Raw genomic sequence first — 21,598 nt, 5'->3', positions numbered from 1 at the left:
TGGCATCTTTAGCCTTCCTGTTCCTCTCCAAATGCTTGCGGACAGCCACAGCAGTCTTGATCAAATGGCGGGGAGCCCATTTGGCCAGGGCTAGGAGAGGCGTCCCTCCACACAGCCTGCAGAGATTCGGGGGTGAGGAGCTACTGGACATGCGTGCACACTCTAACGCGCATGTGCAAAGGTCCCGGCACTGTTTTCAGCGCCGGGACCTGGCTCTGCCCCCCATTCCTTCTGCTGCGCTATGCCAAGGGCCTGCAATGTTCCAGCAGCGGGGAGAATACCACGGTAAGTTTTAGGTGCGGTTTTCCTTCTACAAAGTCGGCGATTCTAAGCGGGGTGGGGGGGGGGCAGGGGGGGGGGAAACTTGGGCCCTACATGTCTACAGCAAAGTGGTTGACTCTCTGACGTGGCCTAGCAAGTGGCCCAGTTGTATCTAGGGCCAGCAATGCTCACATTCCGAGAATGAAATGTTAAAACATGATCTGCTTCCCATTGTGTCGGGTTTGCTCTGCGTATACTGTAGGATGCAATTGACGACCAATGGCAACATCAGAACAACTGCGAATGCAACTTTGAAGCAGCGGCAGGACTGACCTATGGCTGTGAGCAGTTGCTACAAAGTCTCATTTGTGAATTTACTGGTCTGTCCACATATCAACCCCAATGTCTAGGGAAGATCCATAGAGGCCAATGATATTAAAATGGCAAAATACGTGCTTAGTCCCCGACATTCAAGTCATTTAGTTCTATTCCCCAGTAGTCAAAGGAAGGTCATGCTGTGACTCATTCTGCACTAAATTTAATACTAGTCTGGATGTACTGGCTTGCCTGATTACCCCTTGTTACCTTCGCTTCTCCATTGGACGCAAAGCAACAACAACAACAGCTTGTATTTATCTAGCGCCTTTAACGTAGTGAAACGTCCCAAGGTGTTTCACAGGAGTATTATGAGATAAAAATTTGACACTGAGCTGTAGAAGTAGAAATTAGTGCAGGTGACCAAAAGCTTGGTCAAAGAGGTATGTTTTAAGGAGTGTGTTGAAAATAAGGATGAGAATTTTGAAAACGAGGCGTTGCTTGACTGGGAGCCAATGTAGGTCAGCGAGCACAGGGGTGATGGGTGAGCGGGCATTGGTGCGAGTTAAGAGAGAGGCAGCCGAGTTTTGGATTACCTCTAATTTACGTAAGGTAGAATGTGGGAGGCCAGCCAGGAGCACTCAGTTACTTTGCCACTGCCTTCTGGAATTCTCTCGCAACATAATTTAGCTTTGCTATTTTAATTCTCTGACACAAAAGCCTCCTTAAATCTCCTTTACTGTGCCATCCATCATCCCTCTCCTTCTGTCTTGCTGTCCATCTCACAATGCCATTGAGCACTCAAAGTTATACTTTTACATGATGTCGTTGTTCATTGCACTGTATTCCCTGCCATTCTAAGAAGACCCATGCCTCCATAAATGATCAAGTAATGCTTGTGCACTAGTCACATTGCACTGTCTCCCCTTGTGGTCAGGTGAGACTCCAGCATTGGCCTACTACGGCTAAACCCATATTTAAACAGTCTCGTCTATATACCAATGTTTAAACATAGAAATAGAAAGGAGCCATTCAGCCAAATCTACAACAGGGTTAGCATTAAAGGATACATAACTCAAAAAATGTGCATTGTTGGCAGGAGATACTGTTTGGTATGTAAATGGCAAGAATCACAATGTATTGGCACTGAAAACAATGAAAATAGAAGTTGCAGGAATCATAACTTCAAGATACTAGGAACTGGTAACACTTTACAGATAGTGAATATAATTCTCTATTTAGATTGGCTTAGTCAAGGATTTTATCCCCCTAGGTCTCGAGAGTGTTGCCGTCATTTTTATCAGCTTTGTACGCCAGGCCAGCAATTGCTCTTATCTCATTGCCTTCCACTGGTGCACCATCCTGGAGCCTTGAAGTAGTTATACGTATATTAATTATTCATGAACTCAACATCATGAGGGTATCATATCACAAAAAGACTCCCGATGTCTCATATACAGCCCTCCTCTTGTCGCATGTATTACATTTCACAAATGTCACTGGGAAATAATACCCTGTGATCTGGCCTCTCCAAATAGTGTGATGAAAGTGAGTTCACTCTGGAAGATCTAGAACAGCTTCATTTGTACTGCTGATCCTGTGCAGTATGGTGGACGTCATGTTATGTCTCAGTAGGTGATCTATACAGACAAGTGAGCAAAATTAATTTTGGAAAATACTGTGATTTTATTCCAAAAACATTATAATGCCATAATTTAATATGCCGACTGAGCAATTTAAATGTTAATGCCTTCGAGGCTGCAGCAAGGAGCCGCAGACAGCGTCACATGGTATTGATCATCTCCTCGCTGTGTCGTGGGACAGAGTTGGAGAGCTGTGTGCCATTTTCAGTGGCAGGTTGTATATAGCATTGATCTTCTGCCTAACCTAAGAGAGAGATGGGGCCAGATTCAATTACTTTGCACTGGCATTAACAGATTACAGTATTTGTAATAGGCACTCTTTCAAACAGTTTGTTCCACCAGGATATAAAGCCTGTCTTTTCTTTTTGATGTCAGCGCAGATGTTAGATGTTTCAATGAATATGTTTGTTTAAGGGATGCATCTTTGTGTGGCCCTTATGAAAGCAAGAAAACCAAGGGGATGAGGAGACCGGGAGGGGTTAAATCATAAAGTCCTAAATGTCTGTGATATATTCACAGAGCACAAGCACACACAGCTTCCAACATGGCAGGCAGCTCTGTCGGAAGCCTACGGAAATCTGCCTGCTTCTGTTTAATGATTAACTCTGCAATTGCAGTACACAATACGTCCACATCCACAGTGTGGAGCTACAAACATTACAAGCTTACAGACATTACACTTCTCCCTCCTTAATGAAGTTATTAGAACAAACATCATACATAACTTTCATGTTTATACATAACACAGGATATAAACTTATTTTTTTTCCTTATTTACAAATTTAACTTTACCACTTGTTTTCTGTTTCGAAGAGGATACCTTCGCTCTCGAACAGAACCTTCCAAACATGGTCTCGATTCTAAACTCATTCGAGGCTCATCCTGAGGAACGTTTTCCTCCACGGAATTTTCTTGATTTTCATTTGAACTCACTCTAACTTCAGGCTCTTTGTTTTCCTGACTCGGACTCAGACTTTCATTCTGATTCTCTCCTGGATTTGTTTCCACTACATTGGATTTAGGATTTGCTACTGGTGTATCAAAACTATCTGATGAGTCAGAAATAATGGAATCATTCCCACCTTCAACTCCTTCCATGTCTGTAGGTAAAATATGATCAATATGAACAAACCTAACCTGTCCATTATCAAACATCTTTACCAAATATGTGCGAGGACCACATATCTTCACCACTCTTCCTGGTAACCACTTTAACCATTTATGGTGATGGTTCTTCAATCTCACCTTCTGGTTTAATTTCACACTTCTCTCTTTTACTCTACCTCTATCATGATTCACTTTCTGTCTTAATTGTGTCTCGTCTACAGACTGTGCCAAATTTGGCTTTAACAACGAGAATCTGATTCCTGGCTGTCGTTTGAGAAACAACTCTGCTGGAGTTCTGCCAGTAGTTATATGAGGAGTATTTTGATATCAAAAAATTAGGCAATTTGTGATCCAATGACAACTGTCGTTTCCTTGGATTTGGATCTAACATTTGTTTTATGCGGGCACGTTTTACAATTTGTACAGTGCGCTCTGCTGCACCATTCGAAGCAGGATGGCATGGTGGAACCTTGGTATGTTTCACACCATTTTTGCTCGTGAATTGTGCAAATTCTTCTGAATGAAATTGTGGTTCATTATCTGAAACAATCTCTTCAGGGAGGCCAAATAAAGAAAATAATTTTCGTAAAATGTCCAATGTTTTACTTGTTGTTATTTTCCACATTGGAAACACCTCAACCAGCTTTGAATGGCTATCAATCACAATGAACAATTGTTGTCCTTCTAACTCAGCAAAATCAATATGTAGCCTTTGGGAGGCCATTTCTATGGCTGTAATGGTACTGGTGGTGGTTGCTTGCTTACCGATTGACATGTCGTATACTGACTCACGATGTGCTCTATATTTTTATCCAGACCTGGCTACCATAAATAACTGCGTGCAAAAATCTTGGTCAAGCACATTCCCAGGTGCTGGTCATGGAGGTCTCCTAATAATTTGGACCTGAATTTATTTGGTACAACCACTCTTGCACCCCACATGATACAATCTTTATCTACTGATAATTCATTCCTACGAATGAAGAATGGATGTGTATCTTTGTCTGTTACTTGGTTTCACCATCCATTTGCAATATAATCATACACCTTTGACATCATTGGGTTACATTTGGTTGCTCTACCCAATCTCTTCAGCTGTGACTGGCAGTTCATCAATGTATGAAAAATAAAACACTGCTTCCTTATCGGTGTAACTTGTGATAGGGAAGGCAATCTAGACATTGCATCAGCATTACTGTGATCAGCTGATCATCCGTATTCAATATCATATGTATATGCTGACAAAATCAAAGCCCATCTCTTGGGCTGCAGCTAATGTTGGAACTGGGGGCTTTGGATGGAGGATTGCTGTTTGGGGCTTATGGTCTGTAACGATGGTAAACTTACGACCATACAAGTATTTGTGAAACTTCTTGACCCCAAAAATTAATGCCAAAGCTTCCCTTTCAATTTGCGCATAATTACTCTCACTGGCACTGAGAGTGCGTGAAGAAAAAGCAATTGGTCTTTCCTCCCCACTACTTAATACATGAGAGATTATTGCCCCAATTCCATATGGAGCGGCATCACATGCTAGCTTAATCTCCTTAGATATGTCATAGTGAACTAACATGGTGTTCTCTACCAATTTGCTTTTGCACTCCTTGAATGCTGTATCGCATTCTTTTGACCACTTCCAATGGACCTGTTTTTTTCAAAAGTTCATACAGTGGATGTAATACTGTAGCCAAATTTGGTAGGAACTTCCCATAATATTTCAAAAGACCCAAGAATGAACGAAGTTCAGTGACATTCCTGGGAGTGGGTGCATTTCAAATTGCATCCAATTTTTCCATGGTTGGATGTAAACCATCTTTGTCTACTCTGTACCCTAAGTACTCCACTGAGTTTTTTTTAAATAACTCAGACTTACGAGCAGACACTCGTACTCTGTGCTTTTCTAGCCATTTGAGGACTTCATTCAATATGTTATTATGAATTTGCATATTTGGTGCTGAAATTAGTATGTCATCCAAATAACATACTACCCCTTCAATACCTTGCAAAATCTGGTTCATTACCCCTTGGAATATGGCAGGGGCGGAAGACACTCCAAACAGTAGCCTATTAAATTGATATAGGGCCGAGATGAGTATTTATAGTCAAACATGACTTGGACTCCTCATCTAGTTCAAGCTGTAAGTAGGCATTCGTAAGATCCAGTTTTGAGAAGATCTGACCACCTGTCAGTGTTCTATATTCGGCAATGTATTGGGGACATTACCCTCTAGAACCTGGTTTACGATTACTTTATAATCATCACTCAATCTTACCTTACCATCAGACTTAGGTACAACAACAATGAGTGTACCCCAATTATATCGATCTATCTTACAAATAATGTTCTCAGTCTCTAGTCTTTTGAGTTCTTGCTCAACTTTCTCCTTGAGTGCATATGGTACGGAACGTGGCTTGTAGTAAACCGATCTAGTGTCCTTCTGTACCCTGACACTCGCCTTGAAGCCTTGGATCGAAATGCCCGTTTCGCAGAACACCTTTGGATACTTCTTGATAACCTCATCCGTTGATGAAAATCTTGCTTCCACACAGAAAATCTTACTCCAATCCGGCTTCAGTGAGCTCAACCAATTTCTTCCTAGTAAGGCAGGCTTGTCTCCTTTCACTACTATTAGAGGCAAGTTCTGAAATTGATCTTTATATTTCACCGGTACGGTGATACAACCTACCACAGTAATTTCCTCGCAGGTCTATCTTGGATTTCTCCAGTTGAAAATCACGCAATTTGTCGCGGTATAGTGGTTCCGGTACTACACTCACGGATGCACCCGTGTCAATTTCCATTGGTATTTTGAATCCCGCAACATCTATGTGGATTTTGTTGCTTTCCGAATCGCTGTCCGTTAACCTCGTGTTCCTGATGATGTGTAACTCTAATATCTCCTCGTCCTGTTGTTGTTCTTCCATGCTATGTAGTCTCTTGGGAATTCTACTCATAGCTTTGAACGCTGGACTCATAGCTTTAAAAACTGGTTTACCCTTCAGTCGGCATGCCTTTGCAAGATGCCCAGTCTTTCTGCAGAAGGAACACTCTGCCTTCACATATGGACAACTTTGAGCAATGTGTTGTCTCAGGCACCTATAGCACGACTTCGACGCTCTGTTAGAATTTCTAGTTTCTGAGACTTTGGCCCTGCAGGTGATTTACCTCAGTTGACTGACGACCGTAATTATTATTTAATTCTCGGGAATATTGTTCGGCCATGCCCATCGACCTCGCTGTCTGACAAGCAATCTCAAAAGTCAAGTCATCCGTCGTCAATAACTTCTTTCTGATCGCATCATTTTTCACCCAACAAACAAAATGATCCCGTAATGCTTGGTTTTGAAAGTTTCCAAAATTACAGTGCATCGATAGATTTTTTAATGCGACGATGTAATCACCGATACTTGCATCAGCCTTTTGATTCTGAATTCCGAAACGATAGCTTTCAGCAATTTCTAACGGTTTGGGGTTATAGTGCTGCTCCAGCTTCGTTAAAATCTCTTTAAGCGTTGTGTCCTTTGGCTCATCAGGCACAAGCAGATTTACAAGGGTGTCATACAATGCCGGACCTGCCTCCGATAAGAAGATCGCTCTCTTCCGTTCCAACACTGCCCAGTTCTGGACTGCATTGTCTGGAACTTCGATTATGTTATTTGCAATGAAATATATTTCTAGCCGATCCACATACGCTTTAAAACGTTCCCGGTCGTGTCTATATTCCCCCAAATGTCCGACTACACCTGCCATTTTAATGTCTAGCTGTTCACACCGTGTGTTGTATTTTACCTCAGATTTTGTAGCTTTTTTCCAGAGACAGAAACGTCCAAAGTCTCTCTGTCGGCTGGCTGAATCCTTCACCAACAAAATTTAAGCTTTAAATCATCCGAAAAATCCCATCCTCGTCGCCAAATGTGATATATTCACAGAGCACAAGCGCACACAGCTTCCAACATGGCAGGCATCTCTATCAGAAGCCTCCGGAATCTGCCTGGTTCTATTTAATGATTAACTCTGTAATTGCAATACACAGTACGTCCACATCCATAGTGTGGCGCTACAAACATTACAAGCTTACAGACATTACAATGTCCAATTTATTTTTATGAAAAAAAGCATTATCTGGTTGGGGATATTTTTGTTTCAATGATTCTTTTTCCATCCCATCAAAGACCATGATTTCCCATCTCCCGACTCCAAGTGTCTCTGAAGGGAAATGTTATTAGGACAGTCTTGGAGTTCCGGAGCTGCTGCATTCAATGCTGTGGGAATTACCACTGCGTACTGCAGTATACTTACATCTGTCTTTCGGATGAGACGATGCAAAATATCTGATGGCATCATTTTTTAGAAGAGCAGTGGTGTGCTCCCCAGTGTCTTGGTATTTATCCCTCAAGCAACACCACTAAAAAACATATAATTTGGTCAATATCACATTGCTAGTTGTGGGACCTTGCTGTGCGCAAATTGGCTGCCGGGCTTCCTACAATACAATAGTGATTACGCTTCGAAAAAAGTTCTTCATGGGCTGTAAAGCACTTTGGAACATCCTCAGGTTTTGAAAGGCACTAAACAAATGTCTTTTCCTTTTAGCTGGTACTATGTTTTTGCAGGTATTAAGGCTGCTCTGGATGTGCTTCCCAGCTGGTCCAAAACACCAACTTCTGCATTAATGAACAGAACTACACAAGGGCAAACATGGAGTGCACCAGTGTTACACAAAGTGTGAGCAAAGACCCAAACTGAGGGCAAGGGACCACTAGATAAACATAACTCCTGACAGGAAAGAGAAATGCCCAGCTCTCTGCTCCTCTTATCAATAACATATGGGAAGTTCTTTATCATGAAAGTATTCCCTTTAGCTTTTGTTTCAATCCAAGTGGGAATTTTGTCACAGATTATGGACAGCATCCGGAAGTGGGAGATACAGAACGGTCATTACACCTCTATAAGCCAATATTTGGTACGCAAGTCCTTCACAATTGTCGCAGTCATTTTTATGCTGAAGGTAACAGTCCCGTTTAACCATTCCGATATGTTTAAGTTTTGGATTGTTTTTCAGTATGCCTACAGTATGTAATTATGTAAGTTAACACTGGAAGATAGGATAAAGCACTGATTTGTTTGTTGCGCGCATTCTCTTGGGTAAGTCAGTGAATCTAATCTGGGAAATGAAAGTACACCTGCCTCTTTAAGAACTTTCTACCTTAGCCACCTTACTTGGTCAACCCTTTCCCTTGAATGTGATGTTGTACACGGTCAACTGGAGACCAGGTGACGCTTCAATTAAAGATTAGATGACTATCTCTGAGATAGGGTGAAATGCTTACATTTACATACCTATCAGTGACCTGTGTTTTGTTGCCTGTATTTGGTAGTGTTCACAGATATTCTTTTGTGGCAAATTCTGTTTGAGCTGGCATTGAAGGCCATCAATATCAATAGCGAAACTGAGGTAAAGAGTTACCAGCCTGACACATGCATATATTAGTGTGTATTTTTATAGGACTACATCCAATTAACAGGATATAGGATTAATGCAGTTTACCCTGAATGTCTATCATAGTATTATATAGACAGAAGAAGCAGCAGGCACATTTGCTGCAGATTGATTAGGGCCTTGCAGCTGACATCAAATGGGTAGAAAATTATCCAAGAATTCTACCGAGAGTGTTGAACCCCAATGATATCTGAAAATGTGTTGGGCTGGTAAATCTTTACCTCAGTTTCGTAGGATCAACTGCTTTAATACATATACAATTAAAAAAAAAAGGCATTCAAAACTATTTCTTGATATTTTTAAGAATGATAACTTGGCACAGTTTTATTAATACAGCTGATCACAAAAATAAACCTTTTTAATGAGGGTCTAGTCCACCAGCTGTGAATAACTCCATTTTAAATAACAGTAAATGATTTTAAAAACTATACATCAGCATTTATAGTTTCATTGCTGTACAGTAATCAGTTTCTTCGTGATTTCTTTTAAAAAAGCTTTTAAAAGGGGCCCCTTGTGCCTAAAAAAAGCTTAATTTTAAGTCTTTTCGAAGACCCTAAAATTAGTGGAAGCTCGCCATAGGGACTAATTCGATTTGGGGGCGGGGCCAGCTTTCAGCACGATGTTTTGTAAACTAGTGCAAAAGAACGCGGAAACTCAATTTGCACTGGATGTGATTTGTGCTTGAAATACCTCGACCTAGCGCAATCTGACGAAAAATCCAGGCCATTACCCTTTCATTGTGAATCAAGATCTACAATCCGCTGGTTCTACAACACCACTGTAAGAGTCTGAGATCTTCATCCTCACTCATATTAAACTAGTGATTTTTTTTTTTTTCGTAGCCAATCTTTCCAATTCTTTGTCAGATCACAAACGCCAGAGGTCACCTTGCACACATCAAGAATCACCCTGCGCTAATGCTCTTAGCCAAAAGGCCTAGAGCCCAAGCACCATTCCTGGAAGTACTGCAATACCAGGTTCGTGCCATGGAGGTGGATGGGTCAGCAACCCCACACACCTCCGTGGAGGTGGATGGGTCAAGCCACCCCACCCACCTCCTATTTCCAAAAAGCATAGGAGAACCACCTTCCTGATCCAGGGAGAACCACGTTGGGGTCATGGTTACTCCCCTAAACTAGTGATTTTTTTTTTGAAATTCGTAGCCAATCGTTCCAATTCTTTGTCAAATCACAAACGCCAGAGGTCACCTTGCACACGCCAAGGATCACTCTGCGCCAATGCTCTTAGCCAAAAGGCCTAGAGCCACTGCACCGTTCCTGGAAGTACTGCAATACCAGGTTCGTGCCATGGAGGTGGATGGGTCAGGTCCCCTACACATCTCCGTGGAGGTGGATGGGTCAAGCCACCCTACCCACCTCCTGTTTCCAAAAAAGCAAGCATATACCTTCCTGATCCAGGGAGAACCACCCGGAGGTCATGGTGGCTACTCCCCTGTCAGGTCAATTACGCATGATCTTAGCCAAAAGGCCGAGAAGCGGATATCTCAGGAGAATGACATGGGATTAAATGGTAACAACAGAATGAATTTTCAGTTTGCAGAACACAAATGTCTTGACTACACAGTAAGGATAAGGTGTTTGATCATGTCCCCAGAATGTTTGGCAAATTCCGTCAGAAACTGTACATATGAAGTGAGACAAAGTGAGGCAAAGCCAAGGTACAGAACTAGAGTCAGCCAAAGACTGAGAAAATTGGAATCAATGAGAAGAGTTGCAATAGTTTGGAAGATGCTTTGATTTTTACACAAAACAATCACACATTGATTAGAGGAGATATAGGAATTCCATGTATATTTCCTATGATGCTATGGTGTATATAATACAGTTTATTCAGCAAAACATAGAAACATAGAAAATAGATGCAGGAATAGGCCATTCGGCCCTTCGAGCCTGCACCGCCATTCAATAAGATCATGGCTGATCATTCCCTCAGTACCCCTTTCCTGCTTTCTCTCCATACCCCTTGATCCCCTTAGCCGTAAGGGCCATATCTAACTCCCTCTTGAATCTAAGTCTAAAGTATAGTTCCATGAGGATCTACTCAGCAGTCAAATCAACTTTCAGTCACAAAAGGAAGATTTATTTGGAAACATCATGCAGTATAAAGATTTAGGAAAAGTACCTTTTTATAATCCCTTATCTACTTATTGCCAAATTTATTCCATATTTAAATCTACGGAGCCTAAATTTGTTGGCACCAGAACCAATAGGGCTAGTGACCGAATTGAATTCATCCTCGGGCCTCAGTATCATAATTCGGCAAGCTGTCAGTGACTGTCCGTCGATCTTGCTGCAAATCGCCTGTCTGGGCCTAACCAATTTTGGCCAGTGCCGAAGCCCAGAGGTATGTCTGAGAGGAAAGGAGATCGAGGTGATCAGGAATCAGATGAGGCAGATGACAGCCTGGGAATACTAATCAGGACTCATGCACTGCAATCTCCAATTAGTCGAAACAGATTTAGGAATCAGGGACTGAATTTGTCATGTATTCAACTATCATTGTAATCCATGTATAAACTGACCTAAGTTCTACACCGTGAGAACACTGTCCACTAGGTAGTGAACTTGTGAGAGACACTCCTAACCTGGACTTTCAGGTATAAAAGGGGAAGCTCCACCCACCTTCATCACTTCAGTGCTGGCAAATAAAGGTTACTGGTTACAGAGTGATCTTCCCTCTAGTATGGGCCTCGTGTGCATTTGTACTGTATAGTAAGGACATATTATTGGCGACGAGACACTGGGATTTAAACCACGCGAGCATGGCCACTAGCAGCACAGATGAGAGGCACTGTGTTGGATATGATTGGGATAATTTTATTGAGAGACTACAGTAAAGTTTCATCACTAAGGAATGGCTGGGACAGGATTCGGCCGACAAACGCAGGGCTCATCTCCTGACAGTTTGTGGATCCAGGACATACTCCCTGATGAAGGACCTTCTAGCGCCAGAAAAGCCGGCGGACAAGACTTTTGAAGAGCTCAGTAAGTTGATCGGGGAACACTTTAAACCGGCGAGCAGCATGCACATGGCAAGACACCGGTTTTACACGCAAAGCGTTCCAGACTTCGTGGCAGACCTCCGGCGACTGGCAAGCCTATGTAAGTTCCCAGATACATGCAGAGTGGAGATGCTGCGAGACTTTTTTTATTGAGCATCGGACACGCTGGGGTTTTCAGGAAACTGATTGAGACCAAAGACTTGACCCTGGAAACGGCGGTTTTGATGGCCCAGGCATTTATCTCAGGGGAGGAAGAGACCAGAATGATGTTTGACAAAAATCTTGGTTTAAATGCATCAAATGGACAGGGAGTCAACATTGTTAACGTGGCACACAGTTCTCCAAGCAGACAGGGGCAATCGGACATGCCCAAGCATGTAGTCGATCCCAAACGGGGCATTCAACAGAGACAATGGCTAGCTGAACGGCGATTCATGCCATCGCAAGGGACAATGTGGCCAGTAATGGGGCCATCAACACCTGTCAATGGTGCATTTAAGGACAGTTACAGAGACAGTCAGAGATGATCAACTGGTAATGGACCTTTTGTTTCCAACAACGGCTCATGTTGGAGGTGTGGAGGCAAACACACAGCCAGAGCTTGCAGGTATCAGCAATATACCTGCAGAAATTGCAACATCAACGGTCACTTGCCGCGTATGTGCAGGAAGCCTGCAGCCAGGTTGATGTACGAGGAGGACGGGCCCGATGTAAGCCCTACGAGGCCAAATGGACACTGTGAGAAATCGCTGGAAGCTGAAGTTCAGCGAGTTCATGTGGAGCACATATACAGTTCATACACCAGGACACCACCGATAATGATGAAAGTGCTCCTCAATGGCATCCCAGTATCAATGGAGTTAGACACGGGGGCCAGCCAGTCCCTGATGAGTATCAAACAGTTCGACAAGTTGTGGGCATCCAAGGCCAGGAGGTCAAAACTATCGCCAATTGACGTACAGCTATGGACATATACAAAGGAGATCATTCCGGTGCGAGGCAGCGCCACGGTAGTCTTGACCCACAAAGATTCGGAGAACAGGTTGCCACTCTGGATTGTCCCGGGGGATGGTCCCGCACTGCTGGGGAGGAGTTGGCTTGCTGTCATGAACTGGAAATGGGGCGATGTCAATGCAATTTCTTCTGTGGAGCGAATATCATGCTCACAGGTCCTGGACAAATTTGACTCACTATTTCAACCCGACATTGGAACTTTCATGGGGACCAAGGTAGTGATTCACATAAACCCGGACGCCAGGCCAGTACACCACAAGGCCAGAGCGGTGCCGTACATGATGCGGGAAAAGATAGGAGGTGAATTAGACCACCTGCTGAGGGAAGGCATCGTCTCGCCAGTCAAATTCAGTGATTGGGCGAGCCCGACTGTGCCGTTGCTCAAGCAGATGGGTCGGTCAGGATATGTGGTGATTACAAGGCCACCATCAATCGGGTGTCACTCCAAGACCAGTATCCGCTACCGAGAGCGGAGGACCTCTTTGCGACGCTATCCGGTGGCAAACTTTTTTCAAAATTGGACCTGACCTCAGCTTACATAACCCAGGAGCTGGCAAGTGAGTCGAAGAAGCTGACCACCATCACGACACACAAGGGGTTGTTTGAGTGCAACAGATGTCCGTTCGGGATTCGCGTGGCCGCCGCGATCTTTCAACGAAACATGGAATGTCTCCTCAAGTCGATTTCAAGGACGGTGGTTTTTCAAGACAACATCCTCATCATGGGTAGTGATACTGAAGAACACCTCCACAACCTGGAGGAGGTGCTACGCAGACTGGATGGGTAGGTCTGCGACTGAAAAAGGCGAAGTGCGTCTTCCTAGCTCCAGAGGTAGAATTCCTGGGGAGGAGGGTAGCAGCAGATGGGATCAGACCTACTGCGTCCAAGAGGGAAGTGATCCAGAGAGCACCCAGATCCCGTAACACGACGGAGCTGCATTCGTTCCTGACCGGGCACTGAAAACTGCGCCGATGCACTCAGCAGACTTCCACTAGCCACCACCGAGGGGGCAACCGAGCATGAGATGGTCATGGCTGTTGAAGCTTTCAAAAGCAAAGGCTCACCTGTGACAGCCCGTCAGATCAAAGTCTGGACAAATAGAGACTTGCTACTGTCTTTAGTCAAGAAATGTGTCCTGAATGGGGACAGGGCAGCCACGTACGGGGCATGCCCTGAGGAATTTAAACCATTTCACAGGCGCAAGGATGAACTCTCGATTCAGGCTGATTGCCTACTATGGGGAAACCGAGTAGTAGTGCCCCAGTTGGGCAGAGAGGCGTTCATCCGCGAACTCCACAATGAGCACCTGGGCATTGTCATGATGAAGGCAATTTCCAGGTCACATGTTTGGTGGCCAGGGATAGATGCAGACCTGGAACTTTGTGTTCGTAGGTGCAATGCGCCCAGGGAAGTCCCCCTTAGCCCCTGGTCCTGGCCCGCCAAGCCATGGTCACGCATCCATGTGGACTACGCAGGTCCATTCATGGGAAAAATGTTTTTGGTTGTAGTCGACGCCTACTCCATATGGATCGAGTGTGACATTCTCAATTCAAGCACATCCTCTGCCGCGGTAGAAAGTCTACGGGCAATGTTTGCCGTCCATGGTCTACCGGACGTCTTGGTCAGCGACAATGGCCCGTGTTTTACAAGCATTGAGTTCCAGGACTTCACGGCAGGAAATGGTATCAACCATGTCAGAACGGCACCATTCAAGCCGGCCTCAAACGGCCAGGCGGAACGAGCAGTGCAGATAATCAAACAGGGGATGCTCAGAATCCAAGGGGGTTCCCTACAAAGCCGCTTATCACGCCTCCTGTTGGCCAATAGATCCCGACCACACTCGCTCACAGGGGTTCCACCCGCAGAGCTGCTAATGAAAAGGACGCTCAAAACCAGGTTATCCCTCATACACCCCACCATGAAAGAAATTGTTGAGAGCAGGCGCCGGTCACAATGTGACTACCATGACGGGAATGCGCTGGCGCGATGTATTGATGTCAATGACCCTGTCTTTGTCCTCAACTACGCTGCAGGGCCCAAATGGCTCACAGGCACTGTGATTGCCAAAGAGGTGAATAGGATTCTGGTAGTTAAACTTACCAATGGACAAATCTGCTGCAAACACGTAGATCAAACAAAAAGGAGGTTCGGCAACCCCATAGAAGCAGCAGAGGAAGAGCACGATGTAGAGTTTACTCCACCACAGGTGACCGAACACCAGAACCAAGTGGAGGAGAGCCCAGTCACTGTGGGCAGTCCGGACAGGCCTGAGGCACCGCAAACAGCAGACACTCAGGCCAGCGCCCAACAACCGGAGCCCCAACTCAGGCGCTCTACAAGGGAGCATAAACCACCAGAGGGACTTAACCTGTGATCCCAATAAGACCTTGGGGGGGATGTGATGTCATGAATTCTACTGTCATTGTAATCCATGTATAAACTGACCTAAGTTGTATAACGTGAGAACACTGACCACTAGGTGGTGAACTTGTGGGATACACTCCTAAACTGGATTTTCAGGTATAAAAGGGGAAGCCCCACCCACCTTCATCACTTCAGTGCTGGCAAATAAAGGTTACTGGTCACAGAGTGACCTTCTCTCTAGTATGGGCCTCGTGTGCATTTGTACTGTATAGTAAGGACATATTAGAATTGAACACAGGATTTTTATTTCACTTCAGGCAAGCACCAGAGCCACTTAATAAAAGGACCCAACCAATTTGGCAGTGGGCTGAACACCTTTGCAGATGGGGTGTGGGCCTCTGTCCTGCTACATTGGTAATAGCTGTGCTCCCTTACAGTGCCAGCTGTGGCTCAGTGGGTAGCATCCTCGCCTCAGAGAGTTGTGGGTTTAAATCTCATTCCAGGGACTTGAGCACATAAATCTAGGCTAACACTCCAGTGCAGTGCTGAGGGAGTGCTGCACTGTCGGAGGAATGTCTTTCAGATGAGACGTTAAACCGAGGCCCCATCTGCTCTCTTAGGTGGACATAAAAGTTTCCATGGCACTATTTCAAAGAAGAGCAGGGGAGTTATCCCCGGTGTCCTGGCCAATATTTATTCCTCAATCAACATAACAAAAACAGATTATCTGTTCATTATCACATTGCTGATTGTGGGAGCTTGCTTGTGCGCAAATTGGCTGCCGTGTTTCTTACATTACAACAATGACTACACTTCAAAAAGTACTTCATTGGCTGTAAAGTGCTTTGGAACGTCTGGTGGTCATGAAAGTTGCAAGTCTTTCTTTTATCTGATGCCTGTAAAACATGCACAACAATGTTGAATTTAGGCCCTTATGAGTTTATACAATATTTTGTTCCCAACATGGAAAACCACCAGGTGTATGAGTGACATAATTATGTTGGTTACAAAATGACCCAACCCAACCTCCTGGCAGATAAAGCAATACAGGGGTACTTCACCCAAATCCAAAATTTCTGCCCACCTGAAATTCCACACAGTTCAAGGAATTCAGATTCCTGGTTTTTTCCTTGCACAGAAATTCAAAATAGTAAGCAAATTCCAGCTTGTGAACGTGATGAGTGCTATTCCTCTACTGAATGTGCAGATGAACAGAAAGTCTGCTCAATTGATTCTAGCTGGTGGAAGGCCTACTGCAATACATTAAAGTGGTCTCAGTTAGCAGAATGCATTCTTCCAGGTTACCAGCTAGTAGAAAGATAACGGGCCTGAATTTGCGGTCGGAGGCTTCCCGTGGAGAAATGCCTCCGATCCGCAAATAAAATGCATGTGTTCCTGATGGTCCGAGAGGTACTAAGACTCCTGGTCCTGGGCCTCTCCAGGTCGAGGCCCACGTATCTCAGGGACCGTGGATCATGTGGGCCGGCCCAACCAATAAAAGAAAGGAATCCCTATTCATGCTTATGAGGATTCCATACGTAAGTATGAATGAGGATCACATAAAAAAATACCTCTAGACATCAAATAAATAAAAGAAGCCTTAATATTTAAAATTAATTAAAATGAAATTTAATGAAGTATTTAAAACAAAAAGTTAATTTTTTGAAAAATAAATGTAAATGTTTTAAAGAAGCTAAAAATAAACTTATCTTATTGCACAGGTTTAACAATGTACAAATAATTGAAAAAACATTATTTTAATGTTTTTTTAAACTCTTATGCTGGTAAAAGCAGTCCTACTTACCAGGCGTAAGAATTTCATGGGCATTCGCTGGGCAGAATAGTCCAACTCTCCGCTCGTAGATGCCCTTTTCCCGGGGATGCGTACGATCTGCCAAAAGAATTCTTGACAGATCGCAGGTTCCGGGTTTTCTCTTGTGCGGCCCTTACGGACATGTATGCACCTCGTAATGGCCCGTAATGGCCGCAGATTACGGGCCAACATTTTTTAAGAAGATCGAGGGTATTTAAGCAAGCACTGTAGCCAATACCGAGGCTAATTTGAGGAGTGTTCATTTGGAGAATGTTCATACACAGGCCTACAGTTTTATTTCTAATTCTTATTAATCCAACATCTGTAATATGACACAAAAATCTGTCAGAAAAACAACACGTGGGGGTGACTTCAATGGAGACTAAAATCATACACAAGATCCTATCAGTTTCCCAATGGGTGAGTTGGATTAAAATTGGCCACATGCCGTTTGTTACCTTAAAAATCCGTCAACCTCGGTTTCTGATTGTGACAGAAAAGACACATTATGAATTTATTTTTCGGCTGTAATTTGCTCCTCGACCATCTACACAACATCAACATTCTTCAATGGCAAAGCAGAGTGCATATATAGCACAGCAAGCAAAAACATGTTCTTGCTGAATGTGCAGAATTACATGAAACAAGGTACGGAATGGGCAAGGTTCAGATTCACAGGTGCTTATGTAATGTGGGAAAAACAGGTTGGAAGATGTAGTATTGACTTGTACCTATCTGTACAGTAAGAACTGTTTTAGTATATTGTACAACGTGTAATGTAGCAGGTGAGAAATGGCCCAGGAAGGCTTGAAACAGCAAAGAAAGGCTATGTCAGCTGCTGCAGAGGAAGAATTTTTTCTATTATAAGCCTGATTATCCTAAGACAACACACGTATTGTAGAAGAAATTGGTGGCAAGTACCAACTAGCAGGCAAAATCGATGGTAAGTGAGATCTCATAGTCAATTAAAGAACGGTCTGGTAGCTGAGAAAAAGGACCAAGCTTTGAAAGGGACTTGCCAACGACACGGAGCAGGGAAGCCTGGAAGAGCCGCGTGTTACATCCGCCTCCACCACGACATCACGCATAAGCGGCGTGATGACGTTTTTGCGACGCGATGACGTTTTTCGACTCAAGTTACATCATCACGACGCGAATTACGTCATCGCGTCGCGTGGTTACGAAATGGGAAAAAAATCCTTGCCTCGCAACAGGGCGACGAATGGCCTCCCCTAAAACCAGAAGGCAATGAAAAAGGAGGACACTGGGGCAGCTGTGTTCACATGGGCTTAATATCGCCGAGATCTACACTGTGTTCTTCAATAGCCAAGTTACAAAAGCCAACGAATTTGAAAATTAATTGCTCTGGCTGCCCCTGTGCTTAACTCCTGCTTAAGAAACCACATGGCGTTGGCTGGAAGATGTTACACAGAGAGGCAGCTGGAACATCGCTGATTGTAATGTTCCTTGGAATAACCAATTTGAATCTATGCCTAACAATGCCTACAGTATGGGTATAATTGGCCTCTCCTTCAATATAAAGCTAATTAAGAGCCTGGACGCAGTTCCGAAACATGGCAGAAAAAAAATGGTTCACCGTGTGCCAATACAATTGGCATTCTGAAACTGAAACCTCATGACATGGGAACTGTTTCTCGAGAGGGAGAGATCAGATGTAGAATTTCATTTTGTGCCACATTAAAAAAGAATCTTTGCATTGATTGGCTAAAAGATTTTATTATTGAGAAAATGTCACCAGAATTTATACATTTTTCTCTCGGAGAGAATGTATTAAGTTGGAGAAAGATGTACACTTACCTGTATCTGGCTTCTGTCTCTTCCTTCCTAACCCAACATATTATCTCCAAAGTCATGAGATCATCAGGAATTATAAAATGCAATGTAAAGAACTTATTTTGTAATATGACCTTGAATTGATTGACAAGGACAAAAACAGAGCAATTAATAAAAATACTGTTCCTGTAGCAGTGATTCAAGTAGAACTCTGAAAATAACAGGGGCTGATATATGAAAAAAAAATCTCAAATCTCAGGTGACTGCTGGGCTGCACAGAGGTAAAAGGTATGGAGAGACTGAGGAGCGGTCAATGACCTCTCAGACTTGTCTGTAAAACACCAGATGATTCTGACAGTGGACATGATAACAAAATCTCATAAAATTGTGATAAGCCATTTCTCTGCCATTGACTCCACGAGGCAGAAGAAGCATTTCAGAGAGCTTGATAGCAAAGATCTTAAAAGGAGTTTGGTAACTGACTTAAAGGTTGAATAAACTGGCCAATCCTCACATGAACGGATGTTTTTTTTAAGCTTATAAGTCTAGTATAGATGCTGTATCATTAATGTCACATGACAGAAATGAACAGTCTTGACAAACTCTTAGGACCACGGGAATGTACAGGACAGAAGAAGATATCATTGCAATCTATCTGCCACTGCAAAGTTTGAAAAATATCACACGTTTCATTTTAAGGGTAATTTTGCAAGGTTCTGCTCCCAGTATGGTGTCTCGCTGATCAACGGGTGGTGGGTGGGGGTGGACGGGGGGTGGGGGCGCAGTGGGCACAGGGGGAAGGCACAGATTGTCTCTATCTCTGGCCTGCTAACTCTTATCAAAATGCCTATGTTATGCTTTACATTATGTATGCTAAGGTACTGAATGTTGGTATCTATACTATGCAGCTAAAAGGAGATGAATGAGAAGCCCATTTATTCCAGAATGGTACACAGGTAGCGATTCAGGCAGAACACAAGTACATAATAAAGCTTTTAGCATGTGCAATATTTTAATTGTCTAAAGTTTACTGGCCGTTGAAAAAGGAAGCGAGGTCTCCTTCAAAGAAACGTGCCTGGTGCGAAAGGATTGCTTTCATCTATCTGCCATTTGACAGTGTGGTGTTTTCAGTCTTGAAAGCTCTGGTGCAAAACAGCTTGATAAAAAAGGATAATTGTTAATTCTGTGGCACACTCCGCCTGTTCATGACATGTACAAAGCTGTAAACTTCAGATCATCGGGGATGGGGGTCTGCCTACCGACACTGCATTTGGCCCATAAACACAAATCAAGCAATTTGGGAGTACGGCTGAAATACAATAAGGGCTAAAAAATGTAACCATCTAGTAACAAAACAAATGTTAATTTTCTTACATGTTAATTTTTACTGTTAATCAAGAAAACAACTAGAATTCCTGTTATAAAAAGTTGTGCATTGCTATAACATGATAATGTGCCAGGGAGAAAGGATTCATCAGGCTTGTGAGTCCAGGACATTCATGTGCACCTCTGAGCAGTTAACCTGCCTGCTCTCTCTGTGATGAAATATTACTTTGAGGGTAGGGGGGAGCATGAAGAAATGAATGGGCCAGAAAAATATCTATGTTGGCTTACTTCTCAAAGTCTAAAATAACCAAAAATCAATCATTAGTGTCACTGTATAAAAGAAAAAGACTTGCATTTATACAGTACCTTTCACAACCTCAGGACACTCCAAAGCGCTTCACAGCCAATTAAGTACTTTTGAAGTGTCGTCACTGTTCTAATGGAAACACGGCAACCAATTTGCGCACTGCAAGGTCCAACAACAGCGATGTTATCATGATCGGATAATATGTTTCAGTGAAGTTGGTTGAGGGATAAATATTGGCTCAGACACAGGGAGAATGCCTCTGCTCTTCTTCGAAATAGCGTCATGAGATCTTTTAATTTCACTTGCGAGGGCAGACGGCTCATCTGAGGGACAGCACCTCCAACAGTGCAGCACTCCCTCAGCACTGCAATGGAGTGTCAGCCTAGGTTTTGTGCTCAAGTCTTTGGAGTGGGATTTGAACCCACAACCTTCTGACTCAGAAGCCAGAGTGCGACCGCTGAACCATGGCTGACACCTTTACAAAAGTGTTTCTCAAACACATTTCTATTAATATATATGGTGATTAATGCTAAAGGAGACAGTCATCTGCCTTTAAAGCATAAAGTGATAGTCATATCTTTCATCAGCATAAACTTCTCAATTCTTAATTAAACACTTCTAACATCGGTGGTTTATGAGATGATTTAAAAAAAATGTAATTTAAATCTCACAGAATCATAGAATCTTACAGCACAGAAGGAGGCCATTCAGCCCATCGAGCCTGTGCTGGCTCTTTGAAAGAGCGATCCAAGGGGTATCTTTTCTTTGCTCCTTCCCCATTGCCCTGTAATATTCTCAACTTCAATTATTTACCCAAATCCCCTTTGAAAGTTACTACTGAATCTGCTTCCATTACCCTTTCAGACAGTGCAATCAGATCATAAACGCTCACTGAGTAAAACAATTTCTCCTCATATCGCCACTGGCTCTTTTGCCAATTACTTGAAATCTGAGTCCTTTGGTTACCGACCCTTCTGCCAGTGGAAACAGTTTCCCCTCATTTACTCTACCAAAACCCTTTGTGATTTTGAACGCCTCTATTAAATCTCCCTTAATCTCCTCTGCTCTAAGGTGAACAATCCCAGCTTCTCGAGTCTCTCCAAGTAACATTTACATTTATTTTGCTTTATT

The 21,598-nt window shown here is 43.4% G+C and overlaps 1 protein-coding gene and 1 pseudogene across 1 annotated transcript in view; one reads left to right on the top strand and one right to left on the bottom strand.

Moving 5' to 3' along the window:
- The window catches only part of LOC139227102 (protein shisa-6-like), a 567,191-nt gene that overhangs the window by 411,641 nt on the left and 133,952 nt on the right, over positions 1 to 21,598 (top strand). The window lies entirely within an intron of this gene.
- Positions 10,089 to 10,327, bottom strand: LOC139227296 (U2 spliceosomal RNA; annotated as a pseudogene).

The sequence above is a fragment of the Pristiophorus japonicus genome, chromosome 16 (genome assembly GCF_044704955.1).
Source record: "Pristiophorus japonicus isolate sPriJap1 chromosome 16, sPriJap1.hap1, whole genome shotgun sequence".
In the NCBI taxonomy this organism is placed as follows: Eukaryota; Metazoa; Chordata; class Chondrichthyes; family Pristiophoridae; genus Pristiophorus; species Pristiophorus japonicus.
This window is presented reverse-complemented; position numbering and strand designations above follow the sequence as displayed.